Source organism: Brassica napus, chromosome C6 (genome assembly GCF_020379485.1).
Source record: "Brassica napus cultivar Da-Ae chromosome C6, Da-Ae, whole genome shotgun sequence".
Classification (NCBI taxonomy): Eukaryota; Viridiplantae; Streptophyta; class Magnoliopsida; order Brassicales; family Brassicaceae; genus Brassica; species Brassica napus.
In genome coordinates this window covers 2,762,941-2,789,955 of record NC_063449.1, presented here as the reverse complement: position 1 = coordinate 2,789,955, position 27,015 = coordinate 2,762,941, and the positions used below count along the sequence as shown (strand labels likewise).

The following is a 27,015-nucleotide window of genomic DNA, read 5'->3' as shown; positions in this document are numbered from 1 at the left end:
TTGTAGTTTGAATAAATCCATAACGTTTAGTAAAAAAAATGTTTCTCAAAAAGAAACGTTTAGTAAAAATCATGATATGCACATATACATATACACTTAGAGCATCGTTAACCCACAAACCCATTTGGGTCTCTTAATAAATATTTTAGTAATTAAATGTAATTAAAAACTCTAGTTAAGAAACACATTGATTTTTCACTCCAATGTTAGTTTCTTATTTAGGAGTTCTTAAAAACAAAAATTTTAACATTGAATCAAATCAGTATACAAACTCTTTATATTGCAAATCCAACACTACATCAACCTTACAAGAGTTTAGTTGAGTATATAAGAATCAGGGAGGAGCATGATTTCTCGTTTTATAGGTAAGAACATCTATCACCTATTCTCAAATTCTAACAAGTGTATATTCTGATCAGACCAATAGATACTATTAAACTCAGAAAAAAAAGACAAAGTGAAGAGAGAACTAGTGTACTTGAGCGAGTTGGGAATGGGTGAGATTCTTCTCCCCTCGGGCTTGCATGATTGTTTTCTTCAACTCAGTAGGCACACGTTCATCTGATTTAAAATAAAGCTGAGCGATTTCCAACCATCCCTTGCTAGCAGCATAATGAAGAGCAGTGCGACCACCATTGTTTTTGACATTCACATCAACACCTGAACAAACACAAAAAAAAACAAATCCATCATCAAACGTTAATGAGTAGAAGAACAACAAACTTGAACATAGAACTTATATGCAACAAATCTATATAACTACAGTGGGTGAGACAAGATCACAAAACTTATTTAAAGGAAGCTAACAAGATTGCAACACAAACCTCTAGTCAATAAGATTTCAACGAGCTCCGCCTTGCCGATGCTAGCAGTAGAATGTAGGGGAGCCTATCCTTCATCATCCTTACTATTGATTACAGTCTTTGATTCATGTACACTTGATAGCAACTTCACTATCTGCAAATCCCACAACCATACGCTTTTAATATCTGACTTTTTCTCCTTTGTAAAACTCAAATCGCTAAAAAATTTGCAACAACACAATCCATAATGCTTTTGTCTAACTATAGATTCTAGTACTTGGGGTAAAGGAAGCAAACCTGAGAATGACCGACGAAGCTGAGACATGGAGGAGGGAGCGACCGTCTTCGTTTCGGAAACTGATAGATTTCGCGAGCTGTTGAAGAGATAAAGACATGAACACCGAAAAATCACCGGATTCTGCCGCTTTGAATAGTTCTTCGTCTCTGATCTGTTGCTTCGACTCTTGTCCCTTCATCGCATCAGTTTCAGCTTCCATGGCTTCTTGTCTAAGATTTGATTATAGCTTTGGGGGTTTTCTTACGTATCACCTCTCGTTGCGATTAAGGCTTCCATGACTTACCGGATCGCATTGAGAGTAGAAATCATCAACATCTGGCAAAAAAAATTGAATTAATTTAGGTATTAATACGAAGAAAGATTGGCATCAACATCTCCAAATCCTTCGGCTGCAAATTCGAAAAGAAGCTCTAAGGAATTCGGAAAATTGGAGAGAAATCAATTAAACCATAAAAGATGAGAAAATGATAACCTGGGAGGATTTACAGAGGAAAGGAGATGAAGAGACAGAGGAAAGGAGATGAAGAGATTACACCAGAAAAATCCTACTCCTGCCATGGCTTCTTTTTCTTTCTTCCTTCTTCACGATAGACAGAGCGAGAAGAGACGTCTCTTCTTTTGCTTGATTAAGAGACGTAATTTCAAATAATTGCTATTTTTCTTTTTTTTTTTAATTCTGAAAACACTAAGAGACGGGACTTAGAGAACCCGTTAATGATGTTCTTAGTGTAAGATACGCTGAACGCAAATCCATTGGAATTAATATACTAAATTTGGAGAAATAATGGTTGAAAATGAAGTTCAATAATTGCGTTTTCCTCTTCCAATTAAGTTCAGTGATTTTTTTTTTCCGTCAGTCCAGTGACTAACTAGAATATAGGTAGCATGTCTATGTGTATATTATAGATACACATACAACGTTTTTTTTTTCCAAGTAAATCAGAGAAACCCATAAGAATTCGAAAGGTAGGAACACTTAAAGGCTATTTCGTCGGTTAATACGTAAATAAAGTTTGAGAAATTGATTTTAATACCATAAATTTGACTATAAATTTTTAAAAATAACTCTAGTTAAAAGTATTTTAACATTAGGATTAGATTACTATTAGAGTTTAGTATTTACTGTATGTGATTATGTTAATACACTTTTATAAATGATTATTAAAAATTTATAAATTATATAAAATAGTCAATTTAGTTTTATCACAAATTTTAGATAGTTATGAAAATGGTTATCATTTAAAGGTAAATTGGAAAAGTAGTATCAAATTTGTGGTAATATTAAAATTCCCTAAGCTTTTTAAACATGTTAATGAAGAATTTTCATTTGATAAGAATATAATAGGCATTTGCCTTCGGATTTGTTGGTTGGTTCGTGTCGGTTCCTCTTGGATTTGGATCCTTTAGGTTTTGCACATTTTGGTTCAATTAGGTACTTGAAATTTTTCGGTTTGGATAAATTTCTTTGACATTTAAATTTTTTATACTACTTATAAATTTGATAAAATAGTAATCAATATTGCAAACAAAAAGATAGCAAAACTAAATCATAAACTAAAATATATAAAATAGAGCATCCAGAGTTATAGTTTTAGATATTTATATTTGGTTGAATATAAATAGTTTTTTATCAGGTCGGATTTATTCAGATTGTTTTTTTTTTAATATAAATCTATTCGACTTAGTTCTTTCAATTAAAAGAATTATAAACTTAATTAAATACTTGTAAATTTTCAGTTTGATTTCAGATCTAGTATTTACGGTCTGATTTGGTGTCTGGATAAGATGACCAGACCTAGAATATAACACGTGAAAAACAACTAGTGATTTTCATGGCCGTAAAGGTTACGGCCTGTATGATTGTAACAACAATTAGAATTTTAAAAATAAAAATGGTATCTCAATTATTAGTAGCACTATAAATAAGTAGCTAGGCTTTAGGTTGCATGACTCATAAATCACCCATAGTCACTTTTTGCTTGGGCAAAGCTTCTCTTCTTTTCATATATTGCAAGAATGTCCAAGACCAATATGAAATTCTGCAATAGTTATTTTCTGGTTGATCCGACCAAAGCAAGTGTTTTTGATCTCATTCTTCTTTTGTTTTTCCCAAATCTTATCAGCGCAAGATTCATTGATTCTCCACCGGATACGCTCAATAGCGCCCGGCGAAGTTTCGCGAGTCGATGGATGATTGCATTGGCCATTTTTCTTCAGAAAGTATTATTATTCATAAGAACACCCTTGGCATTCATAGGTCGTATAGTCACCTATTGGCCCAATCTTCTTACGGCAAATGGAGGTTTCTTCAACTTGATACTTAACCTTTTGACAGGTGTGAAATCTAGCTTAGCATGCTTTAATATTCCGAAATAAAAATTTTGAAAAGACTTTAACATACTATCTCTAATGATTGTTACCGATCTTGTTTCCTTATTTTACATATGACACTAATCCCCCCACCCCACAAAAAAAAAAAGTATACATCAATAATTCCCTCGGGTTTTTGGACTTAACCAATATGACACTTATCAGTTATCACACGTCAACAAGATTTGTGACAGAACGAGGATTAATTACTCTACATGCAAGACCCTGTAGCACATATATTATAATATAAAAATATTTAACAATATATTGCCTTAATATTTATTTCGAAAAAAATAGTGTTATAGGTTTTAAGAAAATTAATATTTTGTTGTTGTTACAGGAAAGTTGGTGAAGCCTGACGAATCGTCCGCGACATATGCGTCGTTTCTGGGATGCACAGATCGAAGAGTAGAGCTTGACCAGAAGATAGAAGTTGGCACGATCGAATACAAGTCGATGTTATCGATGATGGCTTCTAAGATCGCTTATGAGAACAAATCTTTCATCACTTCCGTGGTCGAAAACACTTGGAAGGTTAACTTTATTTTCTGTCTCTTTTTTTCTAGGGTTTTTTGCCTCTCTTGTTTTAATTATTAATCAACTAAATATAACAATACAAATACTTCTTATTATCATCCCGTTTTACATTACTAATATTTATTTTTAATTATAAATTACATTATAAAATATTTAATATTCATGATTATTTATAATTTATTTTTAGTTAAAGAGTAGTTATAATTTGACGCAATTTTAATTCATTTTTATTGGTAGCTTTTTTATCAAGAAACAATGTATATTTTTATACTGAATCTATTACTATTTTAAATCTTTTCGAAGTTACTTTTAGTTGTACAAAAAATATAATTATATATTTATTAGATTAAAATAAGATCATATATCTATTTAATCCGTCTCACATTGATCTAAGATTTTTAATTCTTTGTATAGTAATTAAAATTACCTAATTCTTCCTTGGAACCCGTCTCACAATAATTAAAATTCTGATTTAATGTGTTCGTAATCAAAATGTTAATCAATCATTTTATACATATTCTTCATATTTTTATTTTGAATGTTTTAATAACATAGATGATATAAAAATTTAGTGGATTTTCTAGTAATATTGATTTGGTGACTTTACATATACTAGAGATTTTTCCGGGTTTCAGACAAATATATTTATATTTAATATATAAAATACATATACATTATGAATTTATAAAAATATTAAACTAAAATTGTTGTTCTTTAATATATAAAATACATATACAAATACAAATACAAACTGTCCATTGAATTTTAAATGATTAAAAATTAAACTAAAATTTGTATATTTTAATATCAAAAATATATATGGAACAGTGAAGGTGAAAATGAATAAAATGTTAACAAAACTGTAGTTATAATTCAAATTCTCATTTATCTATTTATCTGGCGTATTGGGATTCTCATGAAAATATGTTACTAATCTCTACTTATCCAAACGTATGCACACACACCTCATAGTTTCAATAAAACAATTCAATACGTAGTCACTCTTTTTTTTCTTAAACAACACAGTCACTCTTTATACATTTCTCTCTCTTTTCTAATGGATCACAACTTTGGTTTAATATGTGAATCACTTTGTAAGAAGAGATTAGTAAGTTAAAATATGAATGGGAAATAGAAAGTGTTCGTTACAATTAAAAAACACACTAATAACTTATATTTTAATAAGGGTTTTGAGTGACACAACAAAACTACTTGAGTATGAGTAGCTTAATTTTTTTTTAACTTAAATATTTTTAGATCAGTCATATTAGAAGATCTAAAGATTATATGTTTACACTTTGTTTGTTGCTTACTTACTAATAAAGGCTCTTTGCTTTCGAGAGATGAATATATGATCATTAAGCTACAAATAACAAAAGGAAGACTATTCTCTAGCCAAGTAGCATGCCACAAAATTAAGGTGAACTTCCTCTCTTGCCCAAAACGGGATATTTGTTTTCTTGTATTGTGATGTGTGGTTTATTTCCTTTTTCATGCCGACATTGTTTTGGCTTTCAACATTGGTTTACTACTTTGGCTTTGATTAGTCTTCAATGCCATTAAGAACTCACGCCACTATCTGTGATTAAATGTATTATTACTGTAACATTCGTTTAACCTTGTATAGAGATGGTCACACAGATATGTCAAAACACATGGCAAATTTTATGGCAATGGGAAAGCCAATACAATTTCTTCCAACAATATGTAAAGGTAACTCTTTATCACTGTATTTACTCATATTTCCATAATTGAGCTGATTTCTTAATTGATGTGTGAACATTAGTCTATGCCTCATGATCACAATTATGAACAACCAAAATGTCGCCAAGGACCACAATCCGTAAGTGTTAACTATACTTGTAATTTACAGGAGGACAGAAAGGTTGCTGATCAGCCTATAATATCAATGATAAAGAGATTTTGCTCAAAATTCTTTTAAGAATATCCTGAACATCCCTAAGGACGATTGGTTTAGGCTTGTATATCTTATTCCTCTGTATTTACGTTCTGTTTTTACTGACTCGACTGATAAGGTTATTTGGCTTCAAGAGCGCTGTCTTTCAGCTTCAAAGAGTAAAAGCTCCAGAAACTATTTGCTACCCAAAAGCATACAATGATACAATGTTTAAGGCGATGTACCTCTCTCTACTTTCTCTTACTTCAAACTGGATGAGCCAGTCCTCTGGCTTGATCAGCAGTTTGAGCCTGCCAACTATTTCTGTTTTTGTATCTTGTCACCATCCAAAAGCAGAATCTAAGACGCAACATTATCAAAGCTATTTAAACACACATAAAATAAATAAAACACAAACATACTGCCAAACGCAAACTCAAACACACAGAAAACAACTCAAGCCACGCATAACTACATCAAAAATCTAACACAAACAGCAAAACCAAATACTATTGTAAAAAAACTTCACATTCCACGAACTTGAACACTCCCTTACCTATCGAAAGAGCTATCATTGTTTCCACTAATAAGTTTCCGGTTATAGAGAAGGCCTTGTTAAAACTAATACATACTATCGAAGTTTTGATAAATAGTCTGCGGCTGTGGTTGCTATCGACATACATTTCATCTATTGCTCTTGTCCATGTAAAATCGTTTACATACAGAAGTTATACACAAAGAAATTCTAAAACAGGGCACTAAGAGAATTTGAAAATGGACAGTGATAAAACCTAATAGCTCACCAGATTAGCTCCAACATGGCTTTGCATGACTCTACTCCGATGATAACGCGAAGCCAATCGCTGGTCTCGAGGTTCAGAGCCAGTGGCAGTGGGATAAAACAGTATTCAATGCCATGTAGAACCATAGCTCGAGCTGCCTTGGGAAACCATTGGATCCCAACATATAGCGGACTAAGACATTGTACCAATAGTTCTTCAGTTATGATTTCATCAGGTTATAAATCATGCGAAAAGTACACATGAAATCTTGACTAGCTTACCTACTTCAATTTTTGCAAACATTTCCTGAACAACCTATTGATAACCACAGAGAAGTATTGAAATATGTTAACCAAATATCTTGATTAAGTACGAAAAATGTTTAATTTGGGGAACTTCTACTCAAAACTACCTTAAAGCCAGTGTTACCAGGATTAACCTGAAGTCAATAAAGTATCAGCAAAGGGAGGTCGAGCTCTTTCCAACTCCAAACTTGAATCACCTAGTCTTTCAGGAAGATGCAACCTTCTATAAATCTTGAGGTCACTTCATCAGCGTCAATAATAGAAGTTGAGTTGTATGTACATTATTTGCTTCCTCAAAGAAGCTAACCTGTATCACTACACTAAGCTCTTTTGCCATCTTCTGCATCATGTATTAGTAACCCATATCGAGCACAACTATATAACATATACATCTCTAAATGGCATCTCACCGTGTTGATGAAAGCACAAACTTGACAGAAGTATTATACCTCAAACACTCTCATTTAGTCATGGATGTTAAAGAAAAAAACAAAAAAAGATAGGGGATACTTGTGTTCATCTTGTATGGTAATCATTTTGTAATACTCAAATAGTCAGGGGAAGACAATATAGATCACTACATGACATGACTCTTATTGACTCCGGAGACCCCAAAACATCAAGTCAATACTTAAGGCAAGTGATGTCAATGTAAATGGAAACATAGCAGAGATACCGCCTTCTAAGAAAACAAAATCTGAGAAATATTTAAGAGCAAGAATGATCTGAATAAGAACGATGTGTGCTTCTTTTGCGTATGCTTCTCTGACAAGAAACCAAAATCAAGAAACAAAAGCTCAGCCTCATTCTCTCTATCGCTTGTCTTTCTCTCTCTAATTGTCTAAATGAGAATGTTATCTCAGCTCCAAGAGGCTTTGCAACACTGAGTCTCATCCTTGACTCTGCTATATTACCCTTAAGAGAAAGTACAATCAAAATTGATTCATAAAATATTAATTCCAATCAATCTTTGTTTCACAACCCTAAAAGCAGATGAAATTGTTTTTGGTTCACAAAAATCAAAAAAATCAGGAAAGCGGTTGATAACCTCGTGATAATTGATAGTTTTGGCGGAATCGATGTTGAGTTTGGGATAGAGGCCTCTCTTCTTCACAGTATGAGTAGATTGAGAAGGTATTTTTGGATTTATATTGCTACTTTCTCGGTAGATGGAAGAGGGGAGAAGGTGAGGAGGTTTTCGTATGTGTTTTTTTAAGTTGAAGAAAGCAGTCAATGAGGACGATAAGTGGAGAATGTGGTGAAGCCATGGATTTGTAACGGGTCAGAATTGCTTAAACGGCAAGAGACAAAACTTCAAAAGTGGTGATAACGTCGATTTACACAAAACGATAAGGGATAGTGTGACGTTCGATCCTTAAGGATAAAAGAGATGTGGGCTTGATATGGGCCACTTAGATTTTTTATCAGCCCACAAATATCCATTTAGACCAAACCACGGATGACATGGCATAATAAAAATTTCTCATTGGTTGATTTAATTAAAGAATGTGGTATAGCTCAGAGGGCTTCATATTCTCCTTTTAGTATTGTAAGATCTCTAATGTGTAACTTTTACTTCACACTTTCTCTCATTTTACATTTATTCTGTGACGCAGATGGACTTTGTGGGTTACTACGACTGTTACAACGGTAAGCTAAATGCTGCGCTTTATTCTTCTAGGAAATATTTTTTCTTTCCCACTTCAGTGATTATGGAGTCCTCTGTGTATGGAATAATTATACCCTTTTAGTGCCTAAAATAAAGCCTCTGAAGTACCATTAATACAGAAAACATAACCGTGTGGATATAAATATATGGAACAAGACTTAGGTTCACTTTTAGGGTGCAGGGTAAACCTTTAAATTCATCTCTCCTCTTATTACCAATCAAAATGCCACTTAGATTAATAATAAAATAGATTAAATTTATTTAAAAAAATCTGAAATAATTGAAAAAAATAATAACGCGAATTTTAATGATACTAACACCATTAACTAAACCCTAAATTTTAAATCTATACCCTAAACCCAAACCGTAAACCCTAAACCCAAACCGTAAACCCTAAACCCAAATCCTAAACCCTAAACCCAAACCGTAAATCCTAACCTTAAACCCTATATCCTAAACCCAAATCATAGACTCTAAACTCAAACCATATATCCAAACTTAATCTCTACATCCTAAACTCAAATCGTAAACCCTGAACCCAAATCCTATATCATAAAAGTTTGGGTTAATGGTGATGTTGTTTCTTTAAGGTTTAAAATTTGGGTTTAGAGTCTAGGTTTGGGTTTAGGATCAAGGAATTAAGTTTAAGGTGTAGGGTTTGGGTTTAGAGTTTACGGTTTGGGTTTAGGGTTTAAGATTTGGGTTTAAGATATAGGTTTGGGTTTATGGTTTAGAATTTGGGTTTAGAATTTGAGTTTAGAATTTAGGGTTTAGGGTTTAGATTTAAGGTTTAGGGTTTAAAATTTAAGATTTAGAGTTTAGTTAATGGCGTTAGCGTTATTAAAATGAACGTCATTATTTTTTTTGAATTATTTTAGATTTAAAAAAAAAAAAAATAATGTATTTTATTAATAATCTATGTGATATTTTGATTGTTACTAAGAGCGGCGATGAATTTAGGTTTAACCTAAGTTTTGTTCAAATAGATGTACGTGGGACAAAAAGCATTCTTGCGATGGTAAAAATGCTTTCATTCACTTTTTTTTATATAATACGACAGAAATAAGTCTACGAGATCATGATGATATATATGCAAATTGGTCTCTGTACCATTTCATATCGTGTTGAATAAATGAGCAACGGACCCTACTGATTTTAAATGTATCGTCTGACGGAATTATAAAATAAAGTGTACTTAAAGATCCCAACTAAATTTTAAATGTAGTCTTAAAGTTTGCTATTTTAATTCTATAGCATAAATATACTAAACGTAATGCTATTTGAACTCACTGTTACTATTTTTATTACGCAAATCTGTCGGAGCTCAAAAAGATTAAAGGCATATATATTTGAGTAAAGTTTTTTTTGAACTAATTTGAGTAAAGTTTTTTTAAAAGATATTTTCTCTTCTCTCTTACTTTTGTATTTTTCAATTTTTTTTTTTTTTTTTTTTTGGAAACACTTTCAATTACTTATTAGTGAAAGATTCCATGTAAGACAGACGATATCGTAACTAATCGATTACATTTTTCCGACAGAATTTAAAATATATCTGATAATGAAAATTAATTTCATAATTGAATTCCTGTTTATTTTGTAAATATACCGATGCAGAGAATGCACGTAAATCTTAAGTTTACACATTATTTTATAACTATGTTTAGGTTTATTTAAGTTAGGTGCATATCTAATCTATGCTAATTTACCAATTAGATTTCAATATGTTGGGCATTTTCCCCATTATTAATCATATGTTAAATGTAGTTGTATTTAGAATCAAATATTAGAAGAATAATATGGGGACCAAGATCAAAATTCATGTGTTTTGTCAGGGGTTAGCAGCCAATTTTAAAATGCAAATGCTACATGAGATTAGATCGGTGTATTGGAAAAAAAAAAGTTTATTTTGTATTATCAGAAAAATCTTTAGTTACTTGAATGATGAAAAGAGGAGATATAGATTACCGTCAAACAAGCTCTATTATTCTGGTGCGCAGAATATTTATTTGTATGTTAAATACTTGTTTTTTTTAACCAATTTTACTTGTTTGAAAAGCCTATCAGGTTCCTAATTTTTTTTCTTCAAATTATAATATTACAACATCTAAAATTTTTAATCTGAAGAACCTATCAACATTTGCAAAAACGATTGATAAGTTTTTATTTTTGTGGTCAGCGTTCCAAGAAAAAAATCTGACACAAGCCTTTGTGTTCAAAGCATCGGACACAAATCCGAACCTCATCGTCGTCAGCTTCAGAGGAACCGAACTTTTCAGCTCTGATGATTGGTGTACTGATCTTGACATCTCTTGGTATGTGTGTATATATATAATTAAAATCAATATAATTAAATACTTTAGTTCTTTTTCTTTTTGAACACAAATACTTTAGTCATATATCATTTTTCGGAGTTTTAAAATAGGTATGAATTGAAGAACGTTGGCAAAGTTCACGCCGGGTTCTTGAGAGCTCTAGGCCTCCAACAAAATGGATGGCCCAAAGAAAATATAAGTCTCATACACCAATATGCTTACTACACAATTAGACAGAAACTTAGGGACATGCTTGCCAGAGACAAGAACCTTAAGTTTATTCTAACGGGTCATAGTCTCGGGGGCGCAATAGCTGCTCTGTTTCCTGCGATTCTTGCAATTCACGGTGAGGACGAGCTACTTGATAAGCTAGAAGGAGTCTATACATTTGGACAGCCACGTATAGGGGACGAGGAGTTTGGGGAGTATATGAAAGAAGTAATGAAAAAGCATGGGATAGAGTATGAAAGGTTTGTTTATAACAATGACATGGTGACTAGAGTCCCCTTTGATGACAAGATTCTGTTCGGATACAAGCACTATGGATCTTGCAATTACTTCAACAGTCTCTACAAAGGAAAGGTAAACTAAAGTATCCGCTATCCAAAGTATTTAAAATGGCACAAAAATAGGAGATTTGAGGTAGTCAAGGAGAAAACTCAACTTGGCTTTTATGAGATTTGTCATTTACATGAAATTAACGTGAGATATAATAAGCTATCATATTTAAAAAAATTTTTTGTCCTTTTCAAAATAGTACTAGCACTAGCTTTTGTCTGCGAAAACAGTGAATGATATCGAAAAAGCCATGTTTGTATATGTATTCTTACAATTATTGTAAATCTGAAAGTAAGAGAAGATGCTCCTAATGCCAACTACATAAGCATGTTGTGGCTAATTCCAAAGCTGTTGAGTGGTGTCTGGGAGTTTATAAGGAGTTTCATAATAAGGTTTTGGAAAGGCAATGAGTACAAAGAGAATTGGACGATGAGAACTGTTAGAATTGTTGGGATAATAATCCCTGGTGTATCTGATCATTTCCCACTTGATTATGTCAATTCCACGCGCTTGGGAGGCTTGGCTCGACCTGTTGCTACTACTACCCCCCAGGATAAACTTTATCTCATTGCTTGAAATAACATGATGACTCGTCCCACTCAAGTCAAGCAGAATAAAGTCCAAGGTGTGTTGAAGAAACCCAATTTCAGATGTATCGAATAAGTTTTCAAACTAAATAAAGGATGATTTCATTTACTTGTTTTTATTTTCCCTTACTTCCTTAATTAGAGAAGGAATACTCTTGAGTTGTTACTTAAGGTGTTGTTTTCCCTGTAAGAATCGAATGGTTCTAATTTCTTTTCATAGAAACAAAAACAAAGCAAACAAACTCTTACCATTTATTTTCGTTGGGCCTCTCTTGGTTCCCTATCATTTGATTTCCGAAAAAGGAGACGTATTGATTATGTCTACTTTTGTAAGCTTATGCGTAGATGCTCACACCAAACACATGTATAGAGATTTAATAGCTTTACTAATTATTGACTCGCCTCTCATTATTTAAGCTCAGACAAGTCACATTTTTTGTGTTCATAATATAGAGAAACCTATTTTGGTCACAAAAAAAATATTTTTGCCACGATTTGATAAAGAGATATTTCAAAGTTAATCCACAAAATATTTATTTTCCATGATTTAGTCACAATATTTTTTGTGACTATATAAAATAGCCATTTGTGGCTATATAAAGTAGTCACGATTTTGTAACAAAATATCCTTCAACCCTAAACACACTTTGAGCTCTAAATTCAAAATACAAACCATATAATTCTGGTATCTTCATTTTATTAACCTAAAATCTTAAACTTCAATTCAAAATTTAATATTTTTAAAATTTTAATCTCAAATTTTAAACTAAATTCAAACATTATACTTCAAACACTCAACTCTAAACCTAAACTATATACCCTAAATCATAAACACTTAAATTTTGTATCTTACACTTAAAACTTCTTTAATTTTATAACTGTAACTAATAACAAATACCTACACCCTAAACATAACTTAAAAATTCTAAATTCTAAACACAAAATTTAACATTCCAATGATAAACCATCAAACCATACATGTACGTATACTTTAAATTATTTAATCTTAATATGTATATTTAATAATCTAAAATTTATAAACCCAAAATTTAAAATTCAAATTCCATACCCTATATCTTGCCTCAAAATCCTATATTCCCCAAAATTCAAACCCGAAATAAAAAATAATCAAAATCAAAATCATAAACATAACTCTTTAACTTTATATTTTATAATTTTTAAACTAAATCACCATACCTTTGTGAGGGTTTTGTTCCAAGCCCCCTAGTGTCTGAGGCCCGTGCTCTTCATGTATTTGGGCCGAAGACTACTCCAACCCCACTCCAGCTTAACGTCATCACACATGCTTATATATGTGTGTAATTAATGTGTTGACTAGGTTAAGGTAAGTATACGAAAATAATATACAGACATCAGAACACGTTGAAGAATAAGAGAAAGGAGACATCAACATAAGATAAATAGCCTAGGGCAAAGTCTATTTGATCTTTACAAGGTTGGTGTATTTTCTTGTTACTTCTTGAGTCAAACTATTCGACATGACTTATCAAGATAACTTTCTCTCTCGCGACTCAAAACTAAAATACATATAGCTCCGGCATCCGGCCGTGCGTGCGAGCGCGTACCGGCGCCGGAGGCGTCATCGTCGGCTTAGTTTCATTTTTTGTTTGCTACTCCATCGTTCTATGTTATTCTCTTCCGATATGCACGCGGATCTGGACTAGGGTTTTGCTCCGGGAAGGGCTCGATTCGCGATAGGTCTCGGCTCCGACGGGGACACTGCTTCCTCTGGTTTCACGGCGAGGATGTGGAGTGACGGTTCGTGGTGGTAGTCGGCTTTTTGGGCTGAGGAGGTAGATCGTTTTCAACTCAAGATCTCTTCCGGATTCATTGCAAGTGCGGAGGAGGTACGATTAGCTCTTCTCGTCTATGGTGGAGGGTCTTTGCCGGTTCTGGTTGGTTGTTCTGACGAGAGTGGTGGTGTCATTTTCGTGCTTGACGTGTCGTTGAGCGCTAGTGTCTTCCTAGCCGTTCTCAGGCGTGCTATGGTGGTTCTCATTAACACGGTGGCGAATCTTGAGACCTTGTATGCAGGCGGGATGATACAGGTTTCAGTTACGGTTCGTGTAGTTTCTGTGGGTGGCTTTGACAGGCGGTCGTCTATGGCCCCTCGGTGGCTTCTCGCGGTGCTTCCTCGCCTCGCACCTCCTCTACGCTACTTCCTTTCTATTTACCTCCGAGAGAAGGCGACGGCTTTCTTGTTCGGAGTGCTGTCTCTAGTTTATCATCGTTGATCTGTCTCTCTCGACTCCGGAGACTGGATCCTAACGGCTCAGAATATTGTTCTTCGGTTCTCGAAGACTTCAGGTGTTGTGACGGTCTTGAGTGCAGTCGCAGATCGTCTTGGTGCCACGCTTGGTCTATGCTCACATCCCAGTGCCTCACGAGTTCACTTGAGTTTGTGTGGTGGTGTTGCTTGACTTTTCTGTGCAGGTTTGGAGGCTTAATGGTCAGAGAGTTGCGATGTTTCAACCCGTTTCTTGCACTGTTCGATGCGGCCAAGCGGGTGTTCATCTCGGTCCGGTGTGTCTCTTAGGTGATTCGGGTCAGTAGCTGCAGGCCTGTCTGTCCGTGACGTCTTGGAGAGGTGGTATAGTTCTCGTTGTGGTGGCTCGACTCAAGGTATGGCTACTCCGACACCCTCTTCAAGTGTTCGTCTTGCGCTCATTGAAAATGAAGATTATAGACTTTGACAAGATCCCGAAGCCCAGCTACCTCAGGCGTCGTCCTGAGAACGCCGACATCCGAGGAAACGAGGTTAAACCCACCAGTCTCGGGGTTTAGCGATAACGGTTGAGAACGGGAATCAGTTATCTAGGGATTGTGGATTTGTCTAGCGGAATGCGTCGGTTTACGTGGTTGATGCGAAGCTAATCATATTATATTTGAGTCTAGATAAGCTTTTGGTCGAAGTCTGGTCTGTAATCAACATTGTATCCCCGTTTATCGGGTTTTAAAATTTATAATATTTCAATTTAAAAAAAAAAAAAAAAAAACTATTCGACATCACTATTTGGCGATTGTTCAAGTCTCTTTGATCTAGTGAAATTTGGGAGCACAAGTTCTCCCAACGTACAGGTTAAAGTTGATTGTGTCATTCTTTCAAGCTTTAGTTCTAGGTGGAACGAGTTTTTCCCAATAACCATGAGATTTTCCTAATAACCATTAAGATTTCAGGTGCATCAAACCACCTGTCAATTTTAAGTAGAGGAAGTAACATTTGGCTGAATAGAATTCAGATCAATCAAAACTTGATATTTGGAGCACTTAGCCATTTAAGTAGATGAAGTTACAGTTTCCATTTTCTTACCCACAACAACAGTTTTGGCTTCAGTGAGTTTCATTGTTCCAAAGCTTTTACCTAGTTAGATCAAAGAAAAACAGTTAACGAGTAATCATGTTCTCGGTAAGTGAATAGTTCTTCGGGAAATTAGTAAATATAGAACAAAACAACAAGTACATTGTCCCTTTGCCATAATTTGAAGTATAAATTGTCCATTTAGTACATCTTTTGTATAAACCCAATTAAACCCCTAATCTAAACCCAAATTTATTTTCGATAATTCACTTACTTAAGAGAAAAAGGAATATGTTATAAATTAAACATTGAAATGATCATCCACTTCTTTACCAAACTCAAGCACTATGATCATCCACTCCTTTACCAACTCAAGCACTATGATCATCTACTCATCAAACACTATGATCACCCACTCATTTACCAAATTAAGAACTATCTTTGTTATTTTATGTATTGTTGTTCACTATAAATACCATCACTCATCTCACTCTTTTGTACACCATAAACAAGAACAAGAGTTTATAATCAAAGAATCATTACATCTTCTTCTTCTTCCTTATAATAAACTCTCTCCCTTATACTAGTGTTATTTGCTTCCTACGGGTATCAAATTCTACTCTTATTTAAATTTCTCGATACTATAAATTATAAGTTATTTCTTAACACGTTATCAGCACGATCACTCTGCGATTCGGTAAAATTTATTTGTATCATTTATACCCTATTATAATGGTCGGTATACCGCCTCTACTATTATTTATATCATGTTATAATGGCCGGAATACCGCCTATATTATTTACTAGTAATTTAATTTATTTATTGGTCGGCCGAGCCGCCTTATATCCTGTTAATTATTTATTGGTCGGCCGAGCCGCCTTATATCCTGTTTATTATTTATTGGTCGGCCGAGCCACCTTATATCCTGTTTATTATTTATTGGTCGGCCGAGCCGCCTTATATTCTGTTTATTATTAATTGGTCGGCCGAGCCGCCGTATAATTTATTTGATATTATGCATTGATCGGCTGAGCCGTCGCATGATTTATTGTCATATAACATAAATATTTCATTGTCATAATTTTTCACTTTTATGAAATTTTATAGATTTGATTGACCGTTTAATACGATATTTTCGGACTAATTTTTGGTGCACTCGATTTAACCCCAACGGTCACAAAGAATTTTTTCAAAAATTTCCCCTTTCTCCAACGGTCATGAACAGTAATTTTCATCTATAAATACAACTCATTTTCACTTCATTTCATCATCCAAAACATTTCATCTTCTCTCAAAAATTTCAAAATCGCTCTCCTCCGATTTTTCAAGAAAGATGATTCGCGCACTTTTGTTTTTATGTGCCATTTTTATTTGTGTTTCTATTTATGGTTTATTCGATGGAGAATTTACTCCGAGTGAATTTAAGATGATTATCGGTTTAATTTTCTTTACATCGCTTCTCCTTGTAATTGCTTGTATGATTAATGTAAACGGTTTTTAAATTATGAAGTTCATAATAAATGGTTCATTTTAAAATTGCGAAATTCTAAATATATATATATATATATATAGTCATTTTAGACAATGATATATATATATATATCAACGCTTGTCTATATGTAAGAATAATAGTTATTTGATGAATTAAATTTTGCTTATTATACTTTAATATGCTTCATGGTTTAATGGTATTAAGGAAACATACTTTATGATTCATGGTCTAACATCATAAAAGAAATTATTTGTAATCGGTTAGTTTTGTGGTCGATTAGTCTTTGGTCTAATATCATAAAAGAATTTGGATTATATGTTGATATTTACTAATGTAATGGCCATGTTTATATGAGCAAAAATTTAAAGTTTTCAGGATTGTGTATTCTCTCGGAAAGATATGTACAAGTTATCAGCCAATTCAGAAACGTGAACAGCTGAAACTTTCATCGCCGATATACTTCTGTTTATAAGATAAGTATTTTTATGCTTTATATACAAGTTTAACAAACTTGATTAGATAAATCAATGCACATGAAGTTGGCAGTGATATAAATTTGTTCATTAAATTGATTGATAGGTTAAACTTTGTTAAAAAGCATGAGAGTAATAATATAGTCTATATAATAATTACTATGAAAGTTTTATTTATTTTCTGATATAATAAGACACCTTTGTTAATACATATTTATATATATTTGAAATATTTTGATTTTATTACCATTTATATTGAGGATTTTAAGTTTAAAGCTTGACTCTAAAAGATCCATAAGTTTTGGAAGATAATATATATAAAAAATGTATTATCACCTGAAGAGATTACCTAAAGCTCATTTTGTATTTTGCATTTAAAGATTACAAGACCTGAAGTCGGTAAATAAAGCCAACTATGTTGGATGTTAAGTTTAAAAGTAAAATTTCTTCAAGAAATTGTTTTATGATGCATATATATTGAAAAATATCTATTGATAAATCACGTCTAGTTGATTATGATTCATTCTCCTGAAGAGAATATGACATTTAAAAAACTCATAAATAGTGGTTTTAGACGTGAGCATAAATGAGGTCAAGGTCCAAAGAGTTTTTTTATAGAACTCATACTCTCACTTAAAGTTGAGAAAATAAACATGGTAATAAAGAAAAGAAATTATGAATTCATCTGAAGATGAAAGAAAATTTATTGTGTGTACAATACAAGGTAGTAAAACTTATAGAATGCTTAAAAAGAGGATATATATGATGCTCCAGAAGTATACATAGTATTACTGCACATAAAAATTTAATTTAAAGTTCTTAAGAATGCAATTTAAAGTTCTTAAGGTATTGTATTTTTATAAGTATCAAAAGTTAAAAGGATCTACGAAAAATACATAACCCATGTAGGATATGTTGTTGATTAAGAAAATGAGATACATTCGAGATTGATAAACCTGTAGTATTATACTCTCGAGGGGAAGAGTTAAAGAATCTCACTTTTTATGATAAGTCAAACATCCAGAAGATTATGTTTACACTAAAACTAAGATTAATGAATTTTTCTCAAAGTAAATCCGTAAGATTTTGAGACACTTATGTTGAGACAATAAGCAAACGAAATGATATATACATTTCAATCAGAAATAATTCTCAAAGCAGTATAAGTATTTTAGAGAAAATATCTACAGCCTCTTATATATTGTACTACACAAAGATTAGTATAATGAAGATAAATGTATAGTAAACTAGAAGTTTACATTTGGCATGAATCAGTTAGACCATTTTGGTTCATTAATAATGCGAATATATACTTAAAGGTCATATGCATAGTCATATAAGAACCAGAAGATTCTTCCGAATGATTTGACATATGTTGCTTACCCATAAGATAAAAGGGTAATATGGTTTTCACCAGCCAAAATAAGATATTGGCATAAATAACGAAGATGTTAGTGGACTGATCACCCACTATGCATTTTTATAATATTGGTGAATTCACTTCTTAAAGTCTTTAACGACTATAGCACATTCACTGAGATAAGTGCTAAACATTTTGAGCAACATTGGATCGCATCAAGCCAATAAATTTTCACTAGTTCTCCCCATCATTGGTATAGAATCAGAAACCAATCATTTTCATCTAAGAATGTTGGATGTTGCTCCGCCACAGAGCTTCAAATGAAGATGTGTTTTCAAATGAGGTTGGAAATATATGTTGGATATAAATCTCTATTGACACTTAAGAATCCAGAGCCATCCCCGAAAACTATAAGTAAGGCTATACATGAATTCTAAAAGTGAGTTAGTACTTCCAACATAAGGGGGAGAAAATAAACAGCTGGAAAAGAAAATAAGTTGAAATGAATTATCATTGATCCTCGGGCTAAACACAATGTGAAATAGAAGTCCAAAAGATAATTCATTTCAAAACTTACTAAAGCAGTTGCCAGACACGACCCATATAAATATAGTGATCAAGTCACATATACCAGCTGTAAATGCTCCAATAAGAATAAATGTTCTACAAGAACAATATCAAACTGCTAGTCACGCCTGCAGCGTGGTAGACAGATTGGTTCCAAAGATAAATCCTCGTAAATGAAAAAGGAGCATATATTGATAATGGTCAAAACGAGGCAATATAGTTTTGTATGATCTCCAGAAGAGAAATTAAACATGACTGACGAAAATTCAGGTACCTGAGACAAATGAAGAGATCTCAATAAGTTATGTCATGTATGAAACAAAATGGAACCGATAAGAAAATTGACGTCGATGATATTATACATGCAAAGTAGCAGTTGATATAATAAATGAGAAAGAGGATCATGAAAGAAAGTCTATTGAAAAGTGTACACAAAGAAATGATTGGCCAAATCAGAAAGATGCAATAGACAAAGATATAAACTTCTTGTGAAATAGAGAAGTATTTGGACCAGTAGTCCATACACTAAAAGGTGTAAAACAAGTGAGATGTAAATGAACCGTTGCACACAAAGAAGGATCAATATGAAATTGATTGTGAAGAGACATAATTTCATATGGTAGATGCAACTAGTTTCAAGTTCCTTATAGTCTGGTAATAAAAGAAGAACTTGAATAAAACAATCCACTTGAAAAATGTTAATCCCTGAAAGTATAATCCATGAAGGATTGATGATATCAAAATCATGTTCCCGGGAACTCTGCATATTCGATCGAATTGAAACAAACTATTTTATGGAATATATGAAATATTATAAGGTTAACAAATGTATCCATTTGTATTTATCAAGAGATTATAAATCAATAGAATCATGATTTGAATATAATCAAAACTCCTGAAGAGTTATAGAAAAATTATATTTTGGAAGAAAACTCTTGACAATACTATATTGTTTTATGTATTCTAAACTGGAGATCTAAAACTAAGATGTTATCATAAAGATCCTTAAAGTATTTTATTTAAGACGCTCGTATATGTTTGGTCCTGAAATACCATACGTAAGAGTGTTATTTAAGAAAATTATTAATCTTTTTCATTACTGAAAGATGTAATTTCATATGAAAAGAAAGAAAATCATAATAGTAACTTCTATAGTTACAAATGAATAATTCGTATGTACGAGACGAATTTCTATACGATTATATGTAAGAAATTTGGTTTGAAATCCAAATAGACCAATAAACTATTGTCTAAGTCAAAAGAGAATTATGGACAAGAAGTCTAAAGGACCTAGATATCATAATAGAAATGAATAGAGTTTATTCTCTTAAGCTTAATTCTCTGAAGAGAGTTGATTGGAATGCATATCCTGAAGATATTGTTTCCAGGGAAAGAAATATGATAGTAAGTGTGATTGTACTCTTTTTCCTTATCATGTTTTTTTTTTATCCCATTGGGTTTTTCCATGACAAGGTTTTAACGAGGCAACAAAGAACATACAAAAGATAGACAACCAAAGAGAATGTTACAATTTGAGAGATGAAAATCTATCATTGTTCTAAAGGTTCTATGACTACTCATTCGAGGGGGAGCTTACGTAGTTGTACTATTTTTACTTTTACTACGGTTTTTCCCATTGGGTTTTCCATGACTAGGTTTTTAACGAGGCACCACGTAATACAAGATGGATGATCAAGGGGGAGTGTTATAAATTAAACATTGAAATGATCATCCACTTCTTTACCAAACTCAAGCACTATGATCATCCACTCCTTTACCAACTCAAGCACTATGATCATCTACTCATCAAACACTATGATCACCCACTCATTTACCAAATTAAGAACTATCTTTGTTATTTTATGTATTGTTGTTCACTATAAATACCATCACTCATCTCACTCTTTTGTACACCATAAACAAGAACAAGAGTTTATAATCAAAGAATCATTACATCTTCTTCTTCTTCCTTATAATAAACTCTCTCCCTTATACTAGTGTTATTTGCTTCCTACGGGTATCAAATTCTACTCTTATTTAAATTTCTCGATACTATAAATTATAAGTTATTTCTTAACAGAATAATTATTTTTAGGCCAAAAAAACACATACATTATCCTAATAAGATAGCATTAATCTGAAAATATAATTAAAAGTAATTTAGATAATTCATGTCATGACTCCTCTTTTTATTCTCTTCGACTCCGTCTTCTCCGGCAAGATTGTTTTCACAGATCTTTCATTGCCTCCTGTTTCAAACTCGTTGCCACCGGACGGCCTTCGCCTGAAACGCTCTTTCTTCCTCTCCTTCTCAAGATTCGTTTCGCTTAGTTTTTTTTTCTCGAACTTTCTAGGGTTCAGTTGATCGGAGAAAACTTGAAAGTTAATGTTTGTTTGTAGATTTTGAGTTCGAAATCAATTTTTAGTTATAGATCTATGTTATTTACACTAAAACCACAAGTTTAGCAAGGAAAACACTGAAATCGCAGGAAAATAAATGTTCTACCAGAGACAGAATTTGCAGGCATAAGAGGTTGAAGATGGGGACAATTTTGTCATCTCTGTTTCATTAACCTAAAAATAAAAAGAAACAAAATACGCTGTAAGACGCTCGAACTGAAGACATGTGCGTTAATGAAGGAGTAACTGACCAGTAGGCCACGATTAAACAAAAAATTACGAGGACAATATAATATATAAGGCTTAAACTTATATGAAGTCATTATAAGAACACACGAGGCGTACTTAAAGCATTATGGAAGAAATTTTATGAAAAATCTAGGAAAAACTTAGGTGTTTGAAGAAAAAAAAAGGGCTAATGACAGTTTTTTAATATTTTTTTTGTTAACAAATTCGATTTTTTAAACATGTAAACAAAATATTTCCAAATATTTATATAACTGCACTTCTCAAACTTAGGAAAATAAAGATTTAGAATGTATTTTCTTAACATATTTTGGAGAGATTTAAGGAAAATATACATTTCGAATATGACAGAACTTACATTTTGTTGTCCGTAGAATATAGAAAACATGGTAGATTATGAAAACCGGCTGCTGTAGGATAAGGTATTTTGGTAGAGAAAGTAATCTTACTTTTGTAGAATATTGGTACATAAACAGATTTTGTGATTTCGTCTTCGTAGATATATTGGGAAACAATAGTTAATGAAATCTACCGTAGTTTAGAAATAAGGGAAATGGCGGCCGATTTATTCTATGAAGTTAGAATTATAACCATTGGTCGATTTTGATTTCTACAAGCTGCAGATATCCAATTAGTTAACAGAATCTACAATCTACGAGCTCGTAACCAGCAGATCATGTTTTCTACCATTTGTAGATCAAAATATGAAATTGTGTTCTACTAATATTTAGTCAACCAAAATATTTTTTATATGATTGTCTCTTGTTTGTGTACATTTTGTATATTTTTCCATATTTTTCTGACTTTTAAAATAATTGATATGAATTTTTGAAGTTAGTCAGGGGTATCTAAATCCAAATCGCACCAAAAAGAGATTTATGGTAAAGGGACAATGTAGTTATTTTTCGATTCCGTTTTGGCAATTTTTTCTAGTTCTTTTAAATGTAAGAGACTCAAATCATATATCTTGTCACTAATCCTGATGAAATAGAGAGCCTTAGCAAGATGAGCTTCACGAATTTAACTTTCACCCAAATTTTTTTCCGCATCTGTAATCCTAAACAAAGCAAAACACAATTTTCTCCAGAATTGTCAAAGAGGCGACTTAGTTCTTATTAAACTCCTCATTGTTACTCGCACGCATAAAATCAAGCAACATTTGATTCAACTTCTCCTCAGCATATCCAATTTCAAACTTGTCTTAAAAGTCTAGGGAAGAAGAAAGAAACCACAACTATGGCAGCAACAACTATTGATATCTCAGCTCCAGAAGTGGAGTTCTTTGTTTCAAAGCAATAGACCGGGTACTGATAGGAGATTTTCAAGGAGAACGTTCGTTCTCTGAAGAGAGGATGCAATGTTTGTCTTTGGATTCCTATCAGTCTAATTGGGTGTGGATTTTCTGATAATTCTGAAGTTGATTGAAAATATAGAAATGTAAAATGGTGATGACCCCCTCTTTTCCAGAATTGAGTATGTTCATCTTCCAATAAGTTTTTGACAAGTTGGAGATTATGGATTCTAGAAAATGCAACTTTTTGGAAATGTATTAACACATTTTCCGCTTATCTCTAGATTGACATACAGTATCTATATAACGACTTTCTTCAATCAATTTTTGCTGAGTTTCTTAGATTTTTTTTTTTTAGGGTCTTACATCTACTGGTGTTTGGCGATATCTTGAGACGATGAAGACCATACTTGGGTCTAAATTTCCTACTGTCACAGAGCATGAGTCAGAACAAGTTAAGGGTGCAATCGATTGTATAGGACTGATAATTACACGGCACTTCACTGTCAAGGATAAGTCTACCTCTCTGAAACAAGATCTCCATGTTTTCAACATAGACAAGGCTGTGGAACTGACCCATAAGTTATATGATATTGTGGAATATTAAAGCAAAATATATGGCTCACTGATTGCTTCAATTGGCCAATACACCATGGAGACTGAGCATTCAAAAATGAGGTTCTTGATATTTACATAATTGATCACTTAAAAGAGAGAGACTAATGTTTGGTTATTTTTTATTTCAGTGTGCATACACCATGGAGACTGCAACAAGTACTGTTGTATATCATAGAAAACTACGGCAACCCTCCTATATATATATCACATATAGTATTTTCTCTCTCTTTACTTCAGTTTGTTTCATGTCTGTAGTAGCTCTATCTCCGGTAAATAATTCTTTGTTTACAGGTCAGACGACTCCTCAAAGCTTATCACTTGAGGACAGTAGGAAAAATAAGTATCTGAGCTCACACACTGAAGCAATGCTTCATTCACTCGGGTAATTCTACAATAGTACGTAGCACACAAGTTTTATGAATGTGTTAGACTCTAAGATTCAATATCCCAAAGCATGAAAGGATCAAACTTAAAAAGGTATTTCTAGTGGTCGTTGATGGATTTGTATGATCTACTTGAAGGGTATAAAATGAGTTATGGATTATATTACGTGGACTTCAAGGTTCTATTCCTAAGAGATACCCTAAACTTTGCTCACTGGTATCAGGAGATCACTTCACCATCGCTTGCGTGCTTCAACATCTATTCTATTAAAAGAGAAGTCATGACTTAACTCATATGTGATTTTTTAATTTGGACCACCCCTTAGAAAGTTGTTAAAATTAATTTTTGTATAAATATTTAAATGATTTGAATTGTTCTAAGACAAACAAATCAAATAAATATTTCTATATTTACTCTAAAATTATATATGAATAAAATCTTTTTATATCTTTTCATTTGCAATATAAATAAATATATATATATATATATATATATATATATATATATATATATTTCATTTTTATTAAAATAAACCTTTTAAATATTTAAGTAATTTCGTGTTTGTTTAACATAAATGTATATTCATTTTTAACTTTAACAAAACTTTTAAATATTTAGTTAATGTCGTGTTTATTTTAAAATTAAATTTATATTTTCTTTTAACTAAAACGAACTTTTAAAATATCTAACTAAATTTCTAATTATAACTAAACACATGTACAGTTTTGTATTAATCTACGATATTAATTTAATATAATATTTTTCAATAAAGTTTTTGATCTTTCACCAGTAAATATTTTCAATTTAGAATTTCGTATCACATGATTTAAAATATGAAAATTTTGAAACAAATAAATTAAATTATTGCATGTGAACTATAAAATTGTTGTGTTTTAAAATATTATATTAAACATTAGTAATATGGTTAATATTACAATTAATCATGTAAAACAAATAATTATGTGTGTAAAAATAAAATAATCACCCGCACGGTTGTGCGGGTCAAAATCTAGTCTTATATATTAAAACAGAAGTCACAACCTTCATTCATGTGTGATTTTTCAAAAATAGACCTAATAGACCTATTCATAGAAAGTCATGTTACATTTAATATCTAATCTTATCATTTAAATTTTGGGCCAACTAGAAATTTTTATTGGGCTATCAATAATTGGATTTAAACAATAGATGATCCATTGGATTTATAGATAGTATAAATTAAATAGATTTAATTTAATGTTGTAATACTATACCTCTATATGCTAAATATTTAAATATTTGTCGATGTTAACTTTTATATGCTAAAATTATAAAGATTTTTTTTTAAATAACAAAAATCATATATCTAACAATGATTAATTTTTATTACCTTAAACCAATGAAAAAAAAATTTTAAACTACATAGTTCGTTTTAAAAATTAAACAAAAACTAAATGTTTAATTATTTACTCGATAATATAAATCTATGAAGCGAAAAGTTTAATTTTCTAAAAACTTTCTAAATTTGTGAAATGTTACAATATCTTTGAATATGACAATAAAACAATATTTTAGTAATATTTATATATATAGTTACGATTTTAATAATGAAATAATATATATATAGAAGAAGATACAAATACATGTGAAAGTTTGAAACAATCTATTCAATGAAAATAATATACAGTAAACTTATTATGTTTTAAAAAATGATAGACACATAGATATTATAAATATACCAATTTAGAATTGAAAACAATATATTTATATAAAAATAAATGAAAACAAAAATCCGCGCGGTTGCGCGTGTCGAAATCTAGTCTATATTATTAAAATTGAAGTACATTTTGATATTGTTTGGAAACATGAATAACAATATAAATGAGAATTGTTTGGAAACATGGATAAAAGTATAAGAAAAAGACATATAGTGTTCTTTTAATAATTTCATTAATATAAATACTTTAATTGTCTTTCCATAATTCACTCAGTTTAACAATTTCATTAATTATATTACTTTAACAATACATCACATCACTATTTATATTACCAAAATAATAGTAGTGCAGATTTTTATTTATTAATTAATCAACATTAATTTAATTGTCTTTCCATAATACACTCAGTTTAACAATTTCATTAATTATATTACTTTAACAATACATCACATCACTATTTATATTACCAAAATAATAATAGTGCAAATTTTTATTTTTTAGTTAATCAACATTAATTTTTTGTCAATTATAAAATCAAATAACTGTGTTTTGCATATGGTTAAACGTTCAGTTTATTTTGTTTTACTAAAAATTTTTTATTTTAGTTTCAATCGGTGAAAAATTACGTAGCTAAGAATATAATTCAAAAACATGTTTTTGTTAATTAAATAATAACTTAAATCAAAATAATAAAAATGTATTACATTTTTTGTCACTTAATTTTTCACTCCATAAAATTACTAAATAAAAAAACTCTTTCTATTTCACTTAATTTAGCCAAATAGATATAAATAGTTATTTTTATTAGTTTATAAAATCAGTTAGACATGAACATTGACTATTCATTTAGGTACGAGTTGTTTCTTTCAGGTATCATTTTCTTATTGAAATTAAGCCCCGCTTGAATATTTATAAATTTATGTGTGGGTTTTGAGTTGGTCCTTCTCGATCTGGATGAGTTGGGTTTTGATATATAGGAACCTAAAAAAATATCTAAATAACAAATGTATCTGAAACGAGTTTGGACACATCTAAAATAATTACGACAC

General features: G+C 31.7%; 2 pseudogenes; one reads left to right on the top strand and one right to left on the bottom strand.

Moving 5' to 3' along the window:
* Window positions 1-228: 228 nt before the first annotated feature.
* On the bottom strand, window positions 229-2,806 carry LOC125588944 (annotated as a pseudogene).
* Window positions 2,807-3,032: 226 nt separating this feature from the next.
* On the top strand, window positions 3,033-12,289 carry LOC111207169 (annotated as a pseudogene).
* The last annotated feature ends 14,726 nt before the right edge of the window (window positions 12,290-27,015 follow it).